Source organism: Parasteatoda tepidariorum, chromosome 1 (genome assembly GCF_982258835.1).
Source record: "Parasteatoda tepidariorum strain Cologne lab strain chromosome 1, Ptep-v5.0, whole genome shotgun sequence".
NCBI classification, from domain to species: domain Eukaryota; kingdom Metazoa; phylum Arthropoda; class Arachnida; order Araneae; family Theridiidae; genus Parasteatoda; species Parasteatoda tepidariorum.
The window spans coordinates 37828366-37852455 of record NC_141755.1 but is presented as its reverse complement, the minus strand read 5'-3'; positions in this window follow the sequence as shown (position 1 = coordinate 37852455).

Below are 24090 nucleotides of genomic sequence, written 5' to 3'. Positions count from 1 at the left end.
GATATAAACCGTAACAATTAATGAAGCCTTTTTAATACATGTCAATGGCTTTAGGTAATTAAATTATGCATAAAAAATTTTATAGAAGTTCATCGCATATGAAAATAAAGATTAATTGTAGTCAGTATTATTTCCCTTAATATTTCAGTTCGAAGGCAACTCATGAAACTGAATATTTATTATCATCAAACATTTTTCTCCAGTGCTTATCCCTTTCGGTGAACTGTAAAAATTCTATAAACACAGTACAGTAATACCTACATTTCGTACTGAAAATCACACAAATTGCTATTATTCCTGTAATACTAATTACCAAAATCGATTAAGAATTATTAGAATCAATAATGTATGGCGATTTGTTTACTATTCTTTTTAATGAATCAGTATATTTTCTGTATTTATTTTGCTTCTTGTTACATAAATTATTTTTCGTTGTTTCAATTTACCATTTACTTTTAATTATTTAGTTTTGAAAACCAATTGAACAATACAACACATTTGAAACACGTTTGGAAAACACAACTATAAACAAATAAGCATGCGGCTTCAGATAACTTTAGGAATAATAATTCAGTGACGTAGCATAGTTCAACATACCATTCACGTTGATCACTGAGCCTGTAAAAAATAATTAATTAAAGAACGTGCAATAAAATATTAAACAGAATCGTCCACAATTTCATTCATCCCAATGGCTAATGTTTTAACAGTGTGAATAAAAATAATTTTCAAACAATTCTCCCAAACTTTTGAAATTGAGAGCTAAATTTTCCTGTAATCGATTACAAAATTGATTATAAACAAAGAAGATTGATTTTGATCGAAATTGGTTTAGCGCAAGCTGTCCTGGAATTATAAAAGATTTAACCTAGCATTCCAACACCGCGAACATAAAAAAATACTGAGTGAACAAAAATGAAAAGTTGACCAAAAAGGAAATACATATTTTGCTTAAGTATCGCACTTAAAATTCAATTTTATACTCTTAATACCCTTATTCTTAAAATTAAAATTTAAGCTTGGAAAAATGCCACTTCATGTCAACCACATATACTAAAAGAATCAATGAAGAAGTCTGGACTAAATGAGTTTTGGTTAGACGCTTTATTCTGATTACTTAAAATAATGCTGCATTGTATCAGCTGGATGATAGGAAACCTACCTTCAATATAATATTATTCAGCTGATTCAGAAAATTATAACATAGAGAAGAGTCTCATGTGTCTGATCTATTTCTCCATTTTCGTTTCTAAAGTATTTTTATTCTTATAATACAATAAATGCTAGTTATCATTATCAATATTATTTTTATAGTTAGCAAGTCTTAAAATCATATGTGGTGTTGCATATTTCACTTCAAAGAGATGTTTTAAGCAATACAATATTTTTCTTTAAAGGGACTGATAGATAGAATTATTCTGCATATCGAATATATATATATATATATATATATATATATATATATATATATATATATATATATATATATATATATATATATATATATATATATATATATATATATATATATATATATATATATATATATATATATATATATATATATATATATATATATATATATATATATATATATATATATATATATAAATATATATGTGTATATATATATTAACGAATAAATCATGATGTAATAGAAACCTTTCCAAAATCATAATCTTCAAAAAGTCCTGATTCTAAACTATACTTGCTTTGTCTGGTTAAGAACAATGAAAGATAAAAACGATGGTTAAAATTTCTAGAATGTTTTGCTCAATTAGCTATGCATATGATGAAGTGCTCTTAAGGTTCAAAAGGGCAATTTTGAGAGGATAATGCTTCTATAAACTTAAGCTTTTTGGAATTTTTCTTGTTTTCTTGATGTTGTGTTACGTAATTACAAATGTTAATGTGGTGTCTCAAAGCATTTCACTTGGGCTAAATTAGTCGCGTCTTTAGAAGAATGATAAAGTACTGTCTACGTTTAAACTCAAGAATTGTTGTAATTAAAATTACCTTGACGTTTTATATGTTTTATTTTTAGATAGTGTAAGTAAATGATACTTCTGAGGAGACTAATTCATGAAATTTAATTATTTTTCCGAAATCATTAAATTTTAATTTATTTAAATTTATCGTAGTACACTTTTTTTTATTCACTGCTACTTTTTTAGAATGTGAAAAAGATTGCAAAATATATAAATCATACTAAATATTTTTTCAAAAAATATTTTGACATTAATTTTTTATTAGTCTAATTAAGTCTAAAGAGTAAACTATAATTAAAAAATAATTTTGATTAAATTCAATTTACTAAGCATATATTTTTCAGTTTCCTCAAGAATAAAAAAACTAATTTAAAATAGAAGGATTGTAGTATATTTATGATTTTTTATTTCAATTATTTATGTTGCACTTTAAAAACAACAGTCAACAGTCATTAAATCGCGTGTAATGAGTTATTGATCCCAGCTTTACTAAAGTTATTATTTCATCAGTTTTCACATAACATTTGAAAATATATACTAGTACCCACAGATTATTTTTTAGTTTTGAGCATCTTGCGAGTCGACTTCATTTTCGAGTTGATATTTTAGCTGATTATTAACTGCTTTTAGACATAATTTTTCGGTAAGAAAAACTGCTAGATATTTTATGACGGTGAACCAATATAGTTAAAAAGATTTTTGTACTTAAATATGGTTTCAATAAGTAGGACTCTTAAAATCAATGAATTTTTTGATTTTTCTTCTTAACTAAATACTAGAGCTGCTGTGACTCAGGAAACAGCTATCGCCTCCCAATGAGGTTCCTCGGGTTCGAATCCCGAAACTGACTGGTCATGCGAAATCTACTTAAGACTCGATCCGACCACAATGCTGACGCAGATGGTTTATAGAATTTGAGAAATGCGTTCTCGTTTCATTTGTTGAAATAAAAGAGACACTTTGTTAAAAAACAGAGTTTTTTGCAGTGCTTATCTGCTTAAAAAACTGGCATCCGTTTTTAAATATCAGTATTTTTCTGTGAAATAAACTGATTTTTAACTAGTAAACCAGCTGTCAGCATTTTTCTGTAAATTTTACAATTTTTTAACAATGCTATTTTAAAATGCGTCTATTTGCTTTCTAGCTTTTCGTTGTTTTCTTTCAAAAAACTAAACAAAAAATTTAATGCAATTTTAAAGCTCTGGCATTGCTTAGAACAAAAGAATTATAATGTTTACCGAACATAGTTTGACAAAAACCAATCTCTTTTTTTTTCTAGCACGTGATAATGATCTTTATATTTCTTTAGATGAATTGATGGGAACAGATAATCGAACTATATATTTTGCTACCAGACTGCTTTTTTTTTTAGAAGTTGGTATTGGAAGTCGTTTCTTTATTCAAAAATATCCTTTCTTCAAACATCGATTTGTATTCATATTTTCCTTTTCATCGGATTTCCGTCATAGTTTTCTTCAAAAGAAAAACAGTATTCTTTTTAAAATAACAATGAAGAAAAGTTCACGAATATGCAATTGTCTCTTAAAGTATTGCAAAATAAGATAACATCTTTGATTTGAAAAGAAAAAAAAAATTCTTTATTTCTCCGAGAAGGAAGTGTCATCTAAAAAGATAAGATCGATGTTAAACAAAAATATTTGAAGGCAAAAATATAACACCCAATAATTTGTATTTCTGCAAAAAAAACTGAACACAAAAGTAATGAATTACTTGCATTGTGCAGATTAAGCGATCTGAATTGTCAAATTGTCCCATTTTGAGAATTCATATTAATTGATATCCTACCAAGTAAAAAGATAAATCATATCAACTAAAAAGATAAACAAATAATAATGGTTATGAAATTAACAATACACGTAATAATGTTCAAACAATTAACCATATAGCAGTTTAAGGTTGATTTTAATGTCACTAACAGCCTTTATCATAAAGTCCAACAAGGTTAATAAATTAATACCAAATAAAACATGCACGCTTGAAACAATGTTAAATTTAACTATGCTAGTTAACGTGATATGAGGTTCATATTTAGCTTGAAGAAACAACACTTGTATATCCAGTTAAATGGTACACCAACACACTGTTCGGCATTACGTGCGAGATTACTTTGATACTCATCAAAGGATTGAACTTGTTGCTGACCACAAAATTTTTACCCAATGGCCATCTAAAATTTCTGACCTAACCCCTAACACCTGTGATTTCTTTTTGTGAAGTTAGCACTAGACTTTGTAAAGCACAAGGTATTTGTCACTCATCCTCCTGTTTATTAAGCGAAGCTGAAAAGTTTATCATAGCCACTATCTACGAATTTGATTTAGATACCTTAACATACGTTTCACGGAAATGAATTGTTCGCCAGATGTGTGTCGTGCGACTAAAAAAACACACATAAGATATCTGCTGCTGTCCAAACAAAACTTATAATAAGAATCACCTTGTATATGCAAAAATACAAAATATATGCAGCAAACAGATGCTTAACAAATTGCATTCAAACAAAATATTATACCACAATAAGTGCAGTGGTAGAGGACACTTATCTGTCATTGTGAAGAATTGTGGTTAATCCCATGTAATATCGACTCAATCTCACACCCATGGGTATCAGCTTATCTGTGAAATAAAAGCTGTCAGTGCGCAATGTTGACCGCATCACGCCATTTGTTTTGAAGATATATACTCTTAACATCTCTTACCCTCTTTAGCTGTTTGGGTCGTACTTCACTTTTACTATATCCAATGGAATAATGTCTAAAAATCTGAATTAAACAGGAAATACCCATAAAAAGATTACTTAAGAGAATTGTATTTCAGTAAAATTTATATTTAAATTAGCTGCTTTATCACTTACTATCTATAATCACAGTAATATTTTTCTAAAAAAGAACTGAAATAATAATAAAATATGCTTATAAAAGAAATCGCATTCAAAAAATCAGTATCATCAAAGTACCTGCTATATTACACACACTAATATAATAAAATGAAATCAGAAAAAAATAAAAATAATAATACATTAATAAGACAAATGAGAGAACTCATAATAAAATAAATATTTTTTGTTCGAATGAAAGAAATCGCTTTCGAAACGAAACTTTTAAGGAATAATTTGGATTAAAAAATGTGTCTTTCTTCAAAGCATAATTCTAGATTTTAGAAAAAATACAATAATTTAATATACTTAAAAGAGCTTAAGAAAGTGAACAAAAGCTTTCTCCTTTTTAGAAAAGCTAAATGCACAATAAGAAATCAAGTTGATTTTAATTCAAGACGCATTTATATTCTCAAGGGAGTAGTCGAATTAAAATTCGCTTGAGATATCTCTAAAGTTTAACAAATTAAATGTGACACTTTGGGAATACGTTTACAGTGCGAGGCAAGAAGAAAGTATTGTAATAAAATATTTCATTTAAATTCAGAATGAATACATAACTATTCGATGAAATACATCTGCTTCATACTTTATTGCTTCATACTTTATTGCTTCAAATACTTGCAAAGCAGGTCGAGAATTTTAAAGATATTTTTTAGGAAATTTATCTTTACTATATACATTTAAAAAAAAAACTAAATGTCGGAGTGAGAAAAGTGGGGAATAACAGGTTTTATTAGAAAATAGAAAAAGAAACATCAATGAGAAATTTAAAAAAAAAAATGTTCCTTAATAACATTAGGTCGAATAAACGGATCAGTATGTGCTCAAACATGCTAATCATTTTGTGAAGACGATAGCTAGTAAAGAAATCAAATTAACACTATTGTTTTTCTGAATTAACATGGTATGATTGAAAAGGGAGGAGAAAGGGCGGACTTCATGACTTTCTTCAAATTTAACATAGTAAAAATAAAAACAGCCAAAGCGCTTCGCTAAATGATGCTATGTAAATTTATTTCAAATTTTGAAAAAAATTTATTGGTGCACTTAACAAGCTGAGGTTTCTTAAGGTCAGCAATGTTGGGAAGATGGCTAATTTACGGGAAAAGTGAACGTGGTGTATTGGAAAGAAGGTTATCTTGTGTCCTCCAAGCAGGAGACAAGGACCAAATAAATTATAAAAAGGGTTTAAACTTTCAATTTATTTATCCTGCTGTTTTTGTATAAAAATTATAAAGACAGATAAAGCTTTCAAATCACTTTTCCCTGAGGTCTTCATATAAAAATTATAAAAACAGGTTAAGCTTTCAATTCACTTTTCCCTGCGGTCCTTATATAAAAGTAGCTCATTTCTTATATTTCCATATCAAGACAAATATTAAGTAGCACTTCGCTTTTATCCCCATTTCATCTGTCAAGACTTGTTGCTGGAGATCAAAGTATACTTACGTCATCTGTCTATCGATGTTAAATGATCGATTCCTTTGTTAGTCCTTCTTTTATTCAAACGAGTATAGGATAGCATCAAAATATATTTATATATCCATGACTAGCTTATTTTTCTATATATATATTAGACGTTAGGTTGATATTAGTGATTTTCATTTAATTAAAAGTTATTATTGAATTGCATATTGCATACAGATAATTCAATGTTTTTCTTTCTTATTTTTATTAAAAAATATCTGTCCAAATCTTATATTCCACATCCTTCTAAAAATCACACTGTTAAAACTTTCATTACATAATAACGGTAAAATACCTGGCAACAATCTGTCCATTCAATTAATCGTAAAGCTTACGGTAAAGAGTATTTAAATTTATTTTAAGGTTTTGAAACCGCCTGTAACTAATATGGTTAAAAAGACAGGAATACAGAAATGTACGGTTTTATAACCATTCACAACTAACATGATTTCAACACAAGCAAGGTACACTTTTTGTATTCAGCTGATTTATGGTGCTGCCATCTATGCATGAATGAGAGTATCATATCCCAAAAGCACAGAGTCACAAATTGGGTCTTGCACGACGTTGGGAAATCTTTATGTGTTGAATGAAATGGAGAAAATACTATGATGTCTACTTTGGGAGACAAACCCCCGTTGTTTCGGTCTTGAGTTTTAATTCCATCGTTAAACAGTAAACCCAATTTTGGGCTTAGAACTACTAATGTTCAATTCCGTAGCCTTGTAATTTTGAACCCAATCCAGGAGAACAGGGAACTCTTAGATCTAGTATTAAAGATTTGCCTTCTTGAAGAACTCTTTGATGAAACTAACCAGCTTTTGCTTTACGTGGAGAGGAAAACCACGAAAACCTACCACGATTAGTCGGATGCCAAGGGGATTCTAGCTCATGATCCTTCTACCACTGATGATATTTTACGTCAGCACTGTGGTCGGAACGAGCTATTCAACCAGCTATTGCTGAGATTCGAACTCGGTTCACCTTATTGGAAGGTGAACCCTCTATTCCTTGAGCCATCACAACACTCGAGGTCATATTTGTGGTTTTCTGACGAAAGTACGCGAGGAAAAAATGTCGCGCATGGAAAATATTAAGTGAACAAAATCCATCCTGAATAAAATATTGTGCAGACAAAATATGACGTGAACAAACTACCGCCTGGGGAAAATTTCCAAGCTAACTTTTATAATTACTTAAAAGTCAACTACACCTACACACTGAGAAAATATTTTTGAGTAAATAACTGATAATTACGTTAGCGAAATTAAACAAAAACGTAATATAATATAAAAAAAGCCTGGTAACTTAAAGAAACGTTAAGTAATAAGCGTTTCTTTTTAATATTAATCTTGAACTATGTTGAATTTGATTTCCTTCAGCATATTTTTGTTGTAAATGAAGTTTTTTAACTATCTCGTACCGTATATTTTAGTTTTACCATAATAATGACTTTTTTTGCTAGAAATGTCTTTAAAACACAGAACGGTAAATTCAGCATTTTTTACAACTTGAACTAAAATATTGTACCGTAACTACTTTCTTTCAGAGCTACTGTGAACAAGTGCTCAAAACATCATATTTCATTGCATTTTTTTCATGTCATTCGTTCGATATTTTCACTATAATTTTGAATACTTACTTGAGATTTTAGTTTTGATATTTTGTCAGTTGATAATTTATTCTCAAGCTCATACTTTTAATTTTCTAAATGGGGGAGAAGTTTAAATTTTAGAAATATGACACCAATTTTATCCATAGAATAGTCAAAATTGTCCAAATGAAAAAAATTTACGCATAATTATGAAACTCTTTTACCCAAAGTGACATTCAAGCGTTAAAAAAAAAAATATTTTAACTAATTTTTATCATTTAGTTTTTTAGTTTAACAGCATTTGAAAACAGATTTAAATTCTTGGCTTTTTTAAATTTTATATTGTGTAAGACTGCGTAACTAGAAATATAATAAAACTCTAAATTTCATCGAAATTTATTTAATGGTTTTCGAGAAATAAGGATTTAAGAACGTCGAACATTTTCATTTTTTATTCTACTGAATTCATTTTGGTAATTAAGCTAAATTTTAACATTTTTGCGTGAATAGCAGTATTCAAGGCTTTTTCCAAATAAAAACAAACAAACAAATTTCAAAGGTCTTATTTATTTATATTTTTGGAATAACTAAGACGTTCTAACGAATATGCATTGGCAAATATTTTAATAATTACGAGAATTACTAAATGCCAAAAATTTTCAACAAATTTTCATTCTGTTTACTCCAACTTGGGTAAGTAGTTGTAGCTGCCTACGAAAATTATTCAACACAAGTTTTAATTTTAGATTTTAAATTGAACTTTTTTTTAAATGTTTCAATCCATTCGTAATTTTTTTTAATAATGAAAATAACTTATCTTGTTGAGATCTAGGCATTTACTCTTTAGAAAATAAAGCACTTTTTTTTAATTTTAAGGAATCTATGAATGCAAATTACAGATGTTTTTTACCCGGTTTTATTTAACTTGATTAAGGCTATTATTAAATCAATTGTTAGGGTTATTATCAATTAAAATAAATACTTAACTTATTTTCACCCATATTTAATAAGCTCATCCTGATGCCATGGAATCTAGTTTTATTCATTTGGATGTTGATTCCTTTGTTAATTCTGCCCTAACTCTCCATAACGCTTGGAAATGCATTTTACCTTGATTAGTTCTCGGCTACTGGGGTTTTTCCTGTTATGTTTTATATCTGCTTTCACTCTCGGCTTCAGTGTTATTTCCAGTTTTGTTTCTCACCTTTATTTTTCCATTCTTCGTTAGTAACTTTGCGTTTTTAATTTCAAATCATTACTGTTTTCTTTACACTCACGTCTCGTAGGTCTTGAAAATGAGTGCCTATTTTTGATGCGTTCGACTGTTATTTCATTATTGTATATTTTTGTAGCGAATCAATTTTTCAATCAGGTAATAAGGCTATATTAATTATGCAGCGTAAGTTTTAATTTTACATTTTATGTTATATTTTTGATAAAAAGAGGTTTTAGTTCATTTATTCATTCGAATTGGTCTTCAAATCGGGTTTCAAGACGTCACAAAATACTTTTCCTTCTTCAGTATTCATTTACAGTAAAATCACCGTCAAGACAGTAATTATAAGTTATTAATAAAAAGAGCATTAAAATACTTTAAATTATTATTATGTAAATACATTATGAAAGTCTGCTGGGGAAAATAAAAAAAAGAATTCTAAAACAAATTATCAAACAGCAGCGGTCGCCATGGCAACGCATGCGATGATGATGCATGCGCCTGTTTACTATTAGTACTCTGGAACACAGTTGAAAAGTGTGATGGCGTCCAAATAAAGAGCGCACGCCACCAAACCCAAATCAACACTCATTTTATTATGGGTAAATTTAATTGTGGCCTTGCATGATGGCTATGCATCAATTATTTAAAAATCCCATTATTTAATAAGGGATCGGTGAAACCACTAAAAATTAAATCGTTACGTTAATTAGTTACTTATAAAACAGCAACAAGAATTGTAATTAAGTTGTTTAATTATTCATAAAAAAAATAGAATTTTTTTTAAAAAAATCTCGTTTACAAGATACCTTAATAAAAAATGACGAAGTAAAAATACAACATTTCGGAAATATAACTTTTTTTTTTGTTTAAAAGTTTCCTTTTACGACAAAGAAAATATTTTTTAGCAATTCTTTTCTTTTCGAAAATATAGTTTGACGACTTAAGACTTTTTGCAAGACAGCGGTTTTAATTTTCGCCTGGACACTTTTTAGAAAGGAAGTAGACTGCATTTTATTTAATCTTTTGTTTCCGCAATTATGAAGGGTTAAGCAAGAAAACTACCGTTAAAAATAACTTGTTTTTATGTTATTTTTTTCTAACTTTTGTCACGGGTAAGAAAATTTTCTTGCTACAAAATTTAAAAATTTATTTTAAGTAATCTGTAATAATAAGAGAATCAAAATTTCTTATTGTGCCCATATCTTACAAAAACACCTTATTGTTATATTAATCTCTTATAACCCAATTTAACAAAGTTTGGTTTTTAAAAGGATAATTTTAAAAATATTTACTTTAGGCGGCATTAAAAACTTTCCTAAAACTCTTTTATAACTCAAATTTAAAAACAAATTTTTCATAAAAAAGGAAGCTAACTGAAGAAAATTATCATTAATACAAGAAGGTATCAAAAACATCAGAAATATTGGAAACTTCTATTATATTGAACAATGTACTGAATAAATATATATATTGAATGAATTGTTTATAATTAGAATACATTGATTGCGGTTAATATTTCTCGAACTGTAATAAATTAATGAATAAACACTAGCAACTTATTAATAAGACCTAATGGATATTATTTGAAACAATTAACAAAAAAAGTAGCTATATTCAAACCATTGTATCAATTATACCCCTTGTTGCTCTAAATTTCAATGCATCAGTTTGTATTTGCCTCGCAAAATGTTTGTGATTTATATGTCTTTAAATTTTAGAGTAGAATACTTTTTTATCAAAACACATTTTTATTATTGAGTAAATAAATTTTTTTTCGTGAAAGAAGAAAACAAATTAAAGATTATAGCAGTGTTAAAACAATAATCTTTTGATTTAGCTTTCAAAAAAAAAATTGACGCTACTCAAAAAAAATAGAAGCTTTAAAACCCTTTTAATACCATAAAAAAAAATTTTTTAAAGGTATGAAAAGAGATGTGGCTTTAATAAAAATAAAGTTTGATAAAATGGTTTTGTGATGAACGCAGTGCTGCTGCTGTCATTAATGGTCCATCAAAGAGTAGTGTATTTAGTATAAACGTCGTACAACTACCGAAGAAATGTCCAAAATTTAATCATTAACAGAGATTTCACATTTTTTTCCTGTAGTGAAAATAAAAAAAAGCATTCTGTGGTAACTCATAAAACATTTCTAGTTCATTTAACTCTTATTTTTAATCATTTTAATCCTCTCTGGTATAATGAGCAACAAAGATGATTTAACGAACACATGGCGTCTTGGCATTAAAGATTTTGACATATTTACGAACTTCTTGTAGAACTGTCACATTTTTATTGTACTTAAAATAAAATAAAAAGCTTTGAATTTGTTTGGATATTTTGTATCAAAAGAAAATGCAAAAATCAAATCAATTAATTTGGAACCCTGATTAGAAAGTTCATAATTTTTTCTTCATGGTTTCAATATGGTTTTGCTTCGTGGTTCATTTTTGAGAACTGATGATGAAAATTTTTTCCAACATTTTTAATGAAGTTAAGTACGTTTTGGATACAAAGTAGGGAAATTTTTTAATTAATTGAATATGTCGTATTTGTTCACAAATCATAGACTAAAATTTTGTTTTCTCCTATTCCTTCCTTTTTTCAAACCTTAGTCATAGTTTATATGTAGCCCAGTAGTGACTGTGCAACTCAGTAATAATAATAATATTCTTATTAAAATTTCCCCCTGGTGTTTCACGCACTGTAACTATATTCCTGATTTTTGTCATTAAAGATTACACTCAGTCAATCTAACCGTCGGTAATCTTAAAGCTTAAGATTTGACTCGGAGGTGTGATAACTATTTTGTCCATTTATTTATTTCATTTAAATTTGCCTCTAATTTATTTTATAGCTATTTTAGACTGAGCGAAATATGATTTTCGAGCAAAGTAAAAACAAACAAGCATCGAATTTAACTAATTATTATTGAGAAATTTAACTAATTATTATTGAGAAAAGCAGGAAAAAATGCATCAAGAGCTATTTGATTAGCGTAAACCAACCAGTGAAGGAACATTTCATATATTGATTAAAAATAAGAATTTGAAAGTTTTTCTTCAGATTGATAGGTAACAATAGTTTACTGCCAAATAATAGGAAGTCATCTAGCAATGTTTTGGATTACCTGGTCAAATTTTCTCTGGAAAGATTTTTGAATTTGTTATTATCTCTGCAACACCTTGTTTCTTTGAAAAAATTATGAGGTGAGTGTTTGTATTTATATGTTTGAGGTGGAATTAATTGCATGTAATAGTTTTATTTTTCTCACTGTGAAAAAGAGAATTCAAAATATAGTTATTGAAGCTACGTTTTATTTTTCTCACTGTGAAAAAGAGAATTCAAAATATAGTTATTGAAGTTACGTTTCATTTTTTTAAGCATCATAGCATAATAAAGTACTGAGATAAGGGGGTGTTTATTCACTGGATCACCAAACGATGAAAAACCAGTGAAGGAAAAAGTGTTCCTTTACTGGGATTTTTCTAAGTTAATGAAAATAAAAGATAAAATTTAATTTTCTTGTACCTTTAGTAATGTTCCGCATCAAAAGTATGGTGAAAATACGAAAAGCAAATTCTAACCAGTGAGGGAACAGGCATGTTCCTTTACTGGGCATAAATTTCTTAGTGAATGAACAGTATGTGTTAATATGCTGACACTTTAATTTTCAATTCATGATTACAAAAAAGTTAACATTTTCCAAGTATTTATATGTTATAATTTTAAGAATAGGCTTGTTTTGAAATATTTGTATGGCTTATAAATTCATAAAGAGCATTAAAAAATAACCAAAATTAAGTTTTCTTTTACTGGGTGTTCATTCACTGGTAAGAGCTGATCCTTCACTTGGTCTTCTTGCTACGTGTTATTTGAACCTCCAAAACTTTAAAACAATATTATGTAAGTTCTTTACAATTTTTTCACATAATTTGCGATTAGTAACAAATATGTTGACACTGTCATTTAACTAAAATTAAGAATTTTGAAATTAATATGATTTTTTAAAAGGCAAGCGAAGCTTAAGTGCTCCTTCACTGCTTAGTTTACCTTACAAAACTATTTGATTACAAAAACTATTTGATTTTCCATTCGTCTAATAATTCTATTGTCCAAATTGAATTTTTCAATTTTATTGTTCAATTGTCTAAAAAGAATTTATTTTTGATATTGTGTGGTGGAGCTTTAAAGTGAAGATTAATATCAATTTTTAATATAAATATACATCATCAAATTATAAATTTGGAAAACGGCCATGGAGATGTGAGTGCATGGCTAAGCCCCATAGGAGTCAACCAAGAAATCAAAAATGCGAGTTGCATTTGTACGTCACCATAGTTTTCGTCAAGAAAAGTTAAGGAATCCATGTATTGGCTATTAATTGATTAAATTTAATGCTAAGGCTCTTTTTTCTTAACCTTACGCATTCAAATTTGTAGGTGGAAAAGAAAGCGTGAGAAATAATAACGAATTTTACTGAATCCGATAACGAACCATATAACTGAACCATATAACGGTTTCCGAATTCCATTCTGGTGAATAAACCGAGAATCTCTAAAAATAGATTTTATTCTGCACTCAATTGAAGAAGAATTAAATAAGAAAATAATTTCGTTTTTGAAATGTTAAGAAATATGCCATGTATATTTCAGCATGACGCTTGCGGTAATTCGAGCCTAAATTAGTTTAAAATTTGCAAGGCATTAAGAAAACTCATACTTTCGGTTTCTGCTCCCTTTAGCTTTTGCTCTGAATCTTCTCCTTATTGAGAAAATTTCCACCTCTCGGTAGTTGATATCTTTTGCTAAACTTACTAGACCAAGCGCTATGTTGCTAGAACAAACCCTTTTCTCCTAATCCTTATAGTTAATTGTTGCTATTTCGTTTTCCTCATAAGTTTGCTATATCCTGTCTCGCTTCGGTTTAAGTCATTTTGAGACTTGCTAATAAAATTATTTTTAAGCCCCTGAAAGTCTTAGCTGTATTGTTTAACGTTGAGGAAGTTACCACATGACTTGACAATGCAGCCTTGGCTATATCAAGAAAACCAGATGCTCTGTAAATTTTATAAATTTACATTAAGAAAACAAGACAGATATACTAATCATCTACGATTCTTCGGATCGTTTGCAGCCGTACATTGTTGGTAATTTGGGTGTTAATTTGACATCGATAATGCCTAAAATCTTTCCACTCTTTAAACATCAACTTATCTTGATGCTCTCAAATTTTGTTTCATTCTCTGAATGCTGATTCTCCAGTTAACGACATGAGTTCCTCTTTACCTCCTCCCAGCACTTGAAAAGCATTTTTTTTTTACTCTCTGCTACACCATTCCCGTCTTTTTAGTCTTGAGAATGGGTGCCTGTTTTCGAGTGCACTAAACATGTCCACTTTTTTATCATAATAAATTTTGAAGCTTGTTGAGTTTTTATAGAACCAAGTACTGCAGCACTTTTTTATTTAATTTTTAAATTTAATAATGCATATTGAATTAATAGGGAGCAACATAATAATGTTTTAACTTTTTAAGATGGATAATTGATTCTTTATTGCTTTTAAATTCTTATTATTATAGACCAGAATGTTAGTGAAACATTTTCTTAAGCTGTGCGTCCTTATACTGATTATTAAAACTCTTTAATATTCCTGAAACTTCACTGCATCCATAATACATTCAAAAATCGTATTTAAATTTCGATATTTGAAAATCCGTTTTGTTAAAATAATCGTTCAAAGAATGCTTCCTACGCTTTATTTTCAAACTTTTGAATTTTATTCAGAATAAAAAACCGTTTTGTTCTAATTAAAAAATGGGGCTCAATATTTACAGAAATTTTAATCCCGGAAAAGGGAATAATTGCTTAACAAAAAAAATGAAAATGAAGGAAAAGAAATTATATGAAAGGATTTCAACAGAAGTTGAAAACATTATTAAAGGAGATGAAAGAAAAGGCTTTTAGTGTCACTCATACTATCCTGTTGTTAACGCAAAACAAAGAAAGAAATTAAATTCACAAAGATCTTAGATCTCAGTTTTTGTAAAAGTGAATATTTTTGTAAACATTGAAATAGCTCTTTTCTCCCTGATTCTAGATAGTTAAAAAAACTTAAAGGAATTATTAAAAATTTAAACAAGCGTAAATTGTAATTTATATTTATCTAATTAAATCGAATGTATAAAATGTAATAATTGCTCATTATTCTAATGAACGAATGCAAAACTTTTAATCTGAACCATCTCATAGTTTTATCCATTCAATAAGAAAACTCTCTCCAGAAGTTAAAATTATCATGATTGATTTTTCTGCAATTTTTCACACATTTATGTTAAATAAGAATTATTTATCATGATCTTTTTTTAAAAAAGAATATCTCTATCGAGATCTTCATTTTATAAGCTCGTGCACTTCATATCAAAAGTAGCAAAAAAATGAATGAATAAAACAAGAAAAATAAGAGCAAGATATTAGATGCTGCTAGATGTAAATCTTAGAAATAGTTTAAAATATTTTAAAACTATTAAAGACTCAAGAGGAGTAAAAACCATTTTCAAAATAAACTGTTATATAACATAAGGTTATCGTTACATATAGAATACAGAAAAAGTTTTACTTGTTATAATATATAGTTAAATATCTTTAACAAGTAAAATTAGTTCTAATTTATTACTTCTCATTATATCACACGTTCTATATTCCTAATTCGAAATATTTTCTTCACATACAGTTGTCTTTTTTTTACTACTTAATATACAATGAAAACATATCCCTTTTGACGTTTTTCTTAGATTTTGGACAGTAAATTTATGAGTATAGTATTTCGTAAGAAAATTGCATTTTTTTTTTAATGTTTCACGCTATTTTATTTCTTATAGCACAAATCTATATAAATAAGCACTATGTTTCTATACATGTGTGGTTGTATGAATTTAATACAAATCTCAATTCTAAATTTGGTGTACATACATTCGAAAACATTCCTTCCGACATCAATTCTTGTCAACAGACCTTCAGTTCTTCTACTTCCTAAGAAAGAGTTTTCCATAAGACATGATAAATATGTTATGACAGGAATGATTTCTTGCTTGCAGCTCTAACCAACCAAACGTAGGTTTTGTAGCACACTTTTTTTTCTTTTTTTTTCGTGAATTATTTATCTCTGGTATCCGCTATTAAATTATCAGAAGTAAAATCAACAGTATTAGTTTCGCATTGCATGACATTACCGAGTTCATATTTTGAAAGATATATAAAACCAAAGTTAACCTTATTAAGCGATGAGGAAATTGTGATAAATTCCTCACATCCCATTTTAAATTATGCTATATGTATAGGTTCTTTTTTCTTTTTTTTTTTTTTTTTTTTTTTTTTTTTTTGATGAGTTGAACTTCTAACTCGTATTATTATAAATCTAATAATATGAAGTCGCAATGGACTATACAACAAATAATAAAAATAAAGGTTGTGTATTGGATGCAATGAATGTCAATTATTGGTATATTAGGGTATCTATCCGTTAGGGTACCTATCCGGGATGGTAGGAGCCTATTACCACATTACTTATACAATGCGTTTTAATTGGTATAAGAGGTTCTCATTACCACGACACTCATAGCATACTTTATAACAGTAGTTGAATAGCTGACCGAATTTTGGGTATACGACTACCAATATTTAACTACCTAGCCTTGTTATTTTGAACCAAATCCAGAAGACAAGGAAACTCTTGGATCAAGTATTGGGAAGAATCTTCGTTCGTGGTGGACTTTTTTCTGGATGGCACTTACCCGCACTTGAGTTACACGGAGAGGAAATCAACGAAAACCTCCCTCGGTTAGCTGACTGAAATAGGACTCTAAATCGTCTATCCCCGCCTATCACTGGGGATATTTTGCGTTAGTACTGTGATCGATGGAGAGTGACAGATTAGATTGACTCGGCTATAATATGTACACACCTTCCAGAACTAAATGACTTCATTAGTTGGGCCTAGTTGGTTTCAATAAAATTCTGGTAGTTAAACAATATTAGGGGAAAATAGTTAACACGGCCACTTCTGGGATTCGAACTCATTGCACCTCATTGGAAGGTGAGTGCTCTATGTCCTGAGCCACCTCGGCTCCGCAACACTTATAACGGCAGTTAAAGTTATACTTAATACCACATTTGGCAAAGCATCACTGGCGTTTATGATAGTTTGGCAATTTTTTTATGGAATAAGTACCGTTATTCGTTCACTCGTCAAAAGTAATTACATTAATATTTGAGTGATACTATTTAGTTTTTGTAATAGATGCATTTTGAAATTAAAAAAAATATGTTTTGCATTAAAAAACTTATTTAATCGAAAAAAGTATCCGTATATGAGGATGGGAAAAATTTGGCGAATTGTTACTGACGCGAGGAATGCTTGATTAATTTTGGAAATGTGTAGAAATTGAAATAAAAACTTATTTTTGTGTTAAAAAGATAAATTAATGGAGAAAATAAATTTATTCACGAAAAAAATCACAAATAATAGCCTTATTATTATAGTCACCTATGATGCTTATTTAATTTTAGTAGTAGGTATTTTTTTAATTTTATTTTATAACCGTAGTTTGACAGCCGACACAATTTTATAGGTTTACGACTACTAGTGTTCAACGCCGTAGCCTTATAATTTTGAACCCTATCCAGAAGACAAGGAAGAAATTTGCCTTCGTGGAGGACTTTTTGATGGAGCTAGCCCGCATTTGCGTTACATGGAAAGGAAGACTACGAGAACCTCCTATGGATAGCCAGACGGCAAGGGGACTCTAACCCATGATCCATCTACCACTGAGGATATTTCACGTGAGCCCTGTGGTCGGTGCAAAGCGGATGTGGAATTCATATAGACTGGAATTCGAACACGGTTCGCCTCATTGGAAGGCGAACGCTCTATCCCCTGAGCTATCAGGGCTCAGAAATTATGTTGAATAATGTGTTTAATAGCTACTCTATATGCATATATTGTTCTATAGGTACTGAGGAAATAGGTTTCTTTTGGCCCATCAAAAGGGATAAATACCAGAGAAAATTGCTGCTTACTGTAATTTTAGACTATCAGGAGTTGACCTCGAGCAACGGCATTATATCAACTGATACTGGATATAATTAATCTTTACCTGGATGAGATAATCTTCAAAAAACATTTTTTTTTTTTTTAGTTTGATAACAAAACGCAACTGGGAAGGGCAAAAAAATAGTTATACAATAATTGGAATTGCTTTAACGTAATTAATTATGTCGGTAAATGTCTTTTAGTTTTTTAACATGATTTCGTAGTGTTGATTAAAACTGATTTGTTGATTATTTACTTCTTTTCAACATGTGCAAAGAGCGAAAATTGAGCTAGTTTTTATATTAAAGGTGAATAACGAAATAGAGAAAAATAATGCAAGAAATAAATTAATTTTTAAAAAAATAAATAAAAACCGTTGTTTCTAATTCGTCAAAATGACGAATATCAACATTCTAACTAAATATATTCCTAGTTTTTCTCAATCCGGCAGAAACCAAACTTGTTTCTGTACACAGAATATCACTAAATAGATTAAGCAATAGACAAATAGACACGGTAATAGAAATTATTGACATAACTGTCTTAAAATAGATATTTTTGCACTGAAAGAGCGGAAATCACAACAAATAGATTTAAATAATCGTGAAGTAGAATGCAGTTATGCAGAGACTCAACTGTAGATTTAAATCAGTGCTTATAGTCAGATAACACCAAATTGTAACAAATATGTGTCAGTCACGAATACTCATTTGTGAAGACACGTGTATATTTTGCAACGCCGATGTAAGTCAAAATTGTTTCAGTGTCCTTCCATTGATGATATCAATGAAAACAGGTCTCAGCATGAGACCACAAAGAGAAATTTAACATTGCAGTGACGTCACAGTACGGTGAAATCGTACCATATTCACGCCTCAACAGGGTTATGCTGTAGCGAAACTGAAGCCTTAAAATTAATTTTATTTGAAAATCAGTTTACCTTCAAAAAAACCTCCTATTGAAACAGTTTAGCTTTCCACATGGGTTGCACTGATATCGGTCACCCGGGGAATATACACCGAAGAGCCATTACATTATGACCACCCTCCATCTATAACAAAAGGCTCGCCCTGGTTTTCAGGATTTCTCGCCCAGGAACATTGTTCTCATGGGGGCACGTTAGGACCCATAATCCTCATAGAACAATCCCTGGCGTCTCTAAGCTACTTGAACATAGTTGCAGACCAGGTTCACCCATTCATGGCAACAGTTTTTCTTGCGGATGATGGTGTTTACCAACAGGATAATGCACCATGTAATAAGGGTCGAATCGTCGAACATTCCAGTGACTTTCAAGTCATGCCTTGGCCCCCAAACTCCCCTGACCTTAATCCAATAGAGCATTTGTGGTCCTGCTTAGAAAACCAAATTCATGCTACCGCGCAACTCCCTTGCAATGTGAGAAAATTGCAGGACCAGTTGGTGAGCGCTTGGTACCAGATACCTCAGACTATCTATCAGCACCTTGTGGAATCGATGCCATGGCGGTTCTAGCAGTTTTGAGGGCTAAAGATGGTCCTACATGTTATTAGCAGAGTGGCCATAATGTAATGGCTCTTCGGTGTATATATACTATAAATGCATCATATTTTCAGTATCGTAAACTATAATACTACGTTGCTACTACTCTACAAAGAAAGTGAGAAATTAAACCATTTTACTTTCAAATTGATCTAAAGCATTGGGTGGTCAAGTTCAAAGCAATATGATAATTATACTACATTAATGCTTAATTGCATTTGAGTGATATTTTAGTTCAACATGTAATGTATATCAAGTAAATTTGAAACATATTTCTTTTTTTGTGTCTATTTCGAAATAACTACATTTTTAGTATAGTTTCGCTCTCTAATTTTATGCATGAAAATAAAGACTGTAAAAAATCAACAAAAACAATCACTTATTTCAATTTTAAAATAGTAAATAAAAAAAACTTTTAAACTTCTTTCGAAACTGTTTTAAATATTTTCTCATTAAACTTCTAGTTTTGTGAGCTTATTTCCTTCATTATAAAAAAAATATTTTCTACCCGAGCAGTAAGTCTATCTTAATGATTTTCAGTAGTAAACAAAATATGCTTTGAAATTCTTTTTATAATATAAGTCTTGTTATAGAAAAAAGTATTAAGTAATAATTGAAAACTGAGAATGATTTTTTAGATATTAAAGAAAGTTTTCCAATCTATTGTTATCTCTTCTTTAGAATGAATTTTTTTTAATAGAATCTAAAAACAAAAAAAAACTATTTTGAAGAATTTTTTTTTTGTTATTTAAACAAATTGGAAATATTTAAGCTCTTGTTTAAATGGAAATTTAAAAGAAAGTTTGAAACTATATTTGTATAAAAAATTCTAAACAATTTATATTCAAAATAAAAATTAACTAATCTCACTTAAGGTTACCCTACATTTTTCATTCTTAACAGAGAAGAATATAACAATCTTTTGCAATTTTGTTTTTACTGACTTCGTGACTACCAAACTAATAGCTAAACATTTCTTTTTTTGTAGAAATTTCTTGATTTTAAATTAAATTGTTTGCATGCAAAAAAGAAAAAAATTAAAATAAGACAATGAGAATTCCATTAATCTTCGAATAAAGAATTTCAATAATGGCTTTTTACTATTAAAAATTTTTCCGAAGAAACCCTTACAAAAATTTGAGGTTGTTATGAGGCACCAAGGTTGATTTGAGGTTTATAAGTTGATTTCAAAAACAACCTTAAAGAAGATTAACCTCCCAAGGTATAAAATGAAAGTGCATGAAGTTGTTCTATTCATACTTGAGGTTGTTTTGAGGTTGATGGAAATCTACTTTAGAGCTGAGGGAGATTGTTTTTGATGTGTACGGATTATCTTTTCTACACTTCAAGCATATACGTATATTTGAGGTGTAAATAATTTCACCCGATTTAAACAAAAATTATTTCTGAGTTACATATGAGGTTGATTTTGCGAGGTGCAAATGAGATTGAAATTCAAGTTTATTATTGCGGGATTTTTTTTTTTTTTTTTTTTGCAAAACAAAACCTCACTTTTTACCACTGTTGTATATTTTAGCACCTGTCAAAATCAAAACAACCTCAAAAATATCTTATTTTTTTGAAAGAAAATGATTATTTTATTTATGGTTACTTTATTACAATTTATTTTATTGTTAGTTTGCCATATTGACCGATAGCAGTTAAATAGCTATAAAACTGTAAAAAAGTTGGTATTCAAACTGCTAACCATAATAATATTTGTCTATTGACTGTTTTTACCTAAAACGGTTAAACAACTTTAATTTTAATAACCATCATCTACCTTATGGAACCACGTAGTTTCTTAAAGCAGGATACATACTATGGCCGAAAAGCGTAATCTGGCACTCGCATGACCGGCTGAACGGAAGTTTGATTCACAGTGTTCACCCAGCAGTGTTTCCTAATTCTTTCAATGCACGCAACGCTTCCTGTGTCTCGCACTTCTCATTTGGAACACCTTGAACTATAAAAGTACTGAGCCCCCATACACGCATAGATGGTAGCAAGCTGCTTAACACAAAAAATCTAAAATTTCCCGTGTCTTATGATAGATTGTACCAGTACATAAACTAACTAAGCTATATTTCATGGTCCATTAGATAAAACACAACTCAACCTCAGTGTAGCTCTATTGTCCATTACCTGACGAAATGTCACTAATCCTACAATGTTCAGCTAAATTTCACTTTTATGATTTCAAAACCATGTCAGTTCTAAATGGTTACGAAACTACATAATTTTGTACTCACGGCTTTTAACCATATTTGCTGTAAACGGTTTCAAAACCATGAAGGGAAGGAACTGTTCTTAATCGTAAACTTTATGGTTAATCGATTGGACAGGCAGCATCTAGTTATTTTACCATAATTTCAGAACAAAAATTCTAACTGTGTTAGATAGAAAATGCTATTGTCGGCACAACTTAAATACAATAATACCTGAATCATAAATAATTCATTATTTCTTCTATATTTATTAAATTAATCGTTTATCAGAAGAATTAGTTTAAATTATTAAGATGGAAAATCTAGTTGAGTAGTTTTGTTTGGAGTGGGACACACTTGTTTTAAAAGCACCTGTAAAAACACATTAAGCAAGTAAGTTTTATTATTATGTGAATTTTTATTAGAAAACGTCATTAAATTATTAACTTAAATTATTAACTCAAATTATTGAATTATTAACGTAAGTTTTTAATTGTAAGTATTAGCATTAATGTAAATATTAGCATTAAATGTTCTTGCATCATTTAACTATATCATATTAACTTGTATTCGATATATAGTAAGACTATTTGGAGAGTTAAATTACCAAATTCCAGTTTTGAATGCATCAAATATGTTCAAAAAATTACACAAGGAGCTGTAGTTCTGCCTTTAGTGGGTCTAAACTTTATTTCAATAGCATCCGTAACTAACTCAGAGGAATTAAGTCCGCATTAATACAGTAAAAACTTTAGAATATTTGTAATATCAATGCATCAATTTAATACGATGGAAAAGATGATTGAAAAAGTATTTTGCAGATTGGTGAATGGAGCAAACAGGTTTTGGAGCCTTTTAGTGAAGAAATGATGCTTGTCCAAGTGCACGTAAAAGATTAAATCTAGACTAAAAACATGTAATTTATTTTTTGCACAAGGAGGGGTGGTTCTGCCTTTAGTAAGTCTAAACTTTATTTCAATAGAATCCGAAACTAACTCAGAGGAATTAAGTCTGAATTAATACAGTAAAAATGTTTAAGAATTTTTAATTTCGATGTAATAATTTAATAAGATAAAAAAATGACAAAACAAACAGGTGATGGAGCCTTTTAGAGAAGAAATTATGTTTTACGTATATGCAAGTAAAAGAATAAATCTAGACTTGAAAAAAAAATTTCTTTATTACAAATTACGACTTCTTTTATCTTACTTTTTCGATTTTTCTCTCATTCGAGTAATCAGTTTTTAAATTCTATAAATTATTCATTGAGTTTGAGAAATCGCTCATAGAAAATAAAATCTACATACGGATTTTTCTTTATGTTTCGTTTATAAATGTAAATTAAACAAATCTCAAATCTAATCCATCAAAAGCTGATGTAAGTTTAATGTTTTCAAGAATTAAGCGCTTTTGCGTCTATTTATAAAAGAAGTTTACTAGATAAAGAGAAACTTTAAAACCCATTATCTATCCATATTTCATTATTAAGAAAGCCAAATGGATCATAACTATTTAAATATTTACCGACTAAATATTCCAGGGTATTTCCGAACGCTTAACCAAACTTTTCCTAAAGATTGAATTTCTTATCCGCCATTTGACTTAAAACAAACTTGAAACTCGAATCTGAAAAATAATATTATTTTTAAATTTTCGATAAACTTAAACGGCTAAGACATCAAAGATGTCAGAATTTTAATTGAAAACTTCGAACTATAGCACTTTGCCATCAAAGTTTTCAGAAAGTTTTGAGATAAATTATTCAAAAGACGTCGTTAAGCTTAAAAAATTGTCAAAGAGGATATTTAAAACTTGCTTTTTAGTTATATTGATGAAGTAGTTAAATTCTTTTACTTGTAGTTTAAAATATAATAAAGTACATTTATTGAACAAGTTGCTTTATATAAAATATGACACATCTGATTTTTCAACTTCTGGTTAAATGGTTTTATTACTCTTCTCAAAAGTAAATTACATTTAATGTTTTACGTCCTACAAGAGATACAATACTGTCCACCTTTTACGTCAATATTAATGTTAATTCGATGGAGAATTTTAAAAATTATTGTCACAACTGCCAGACGATTTAAATCCAATAATTTCTATTT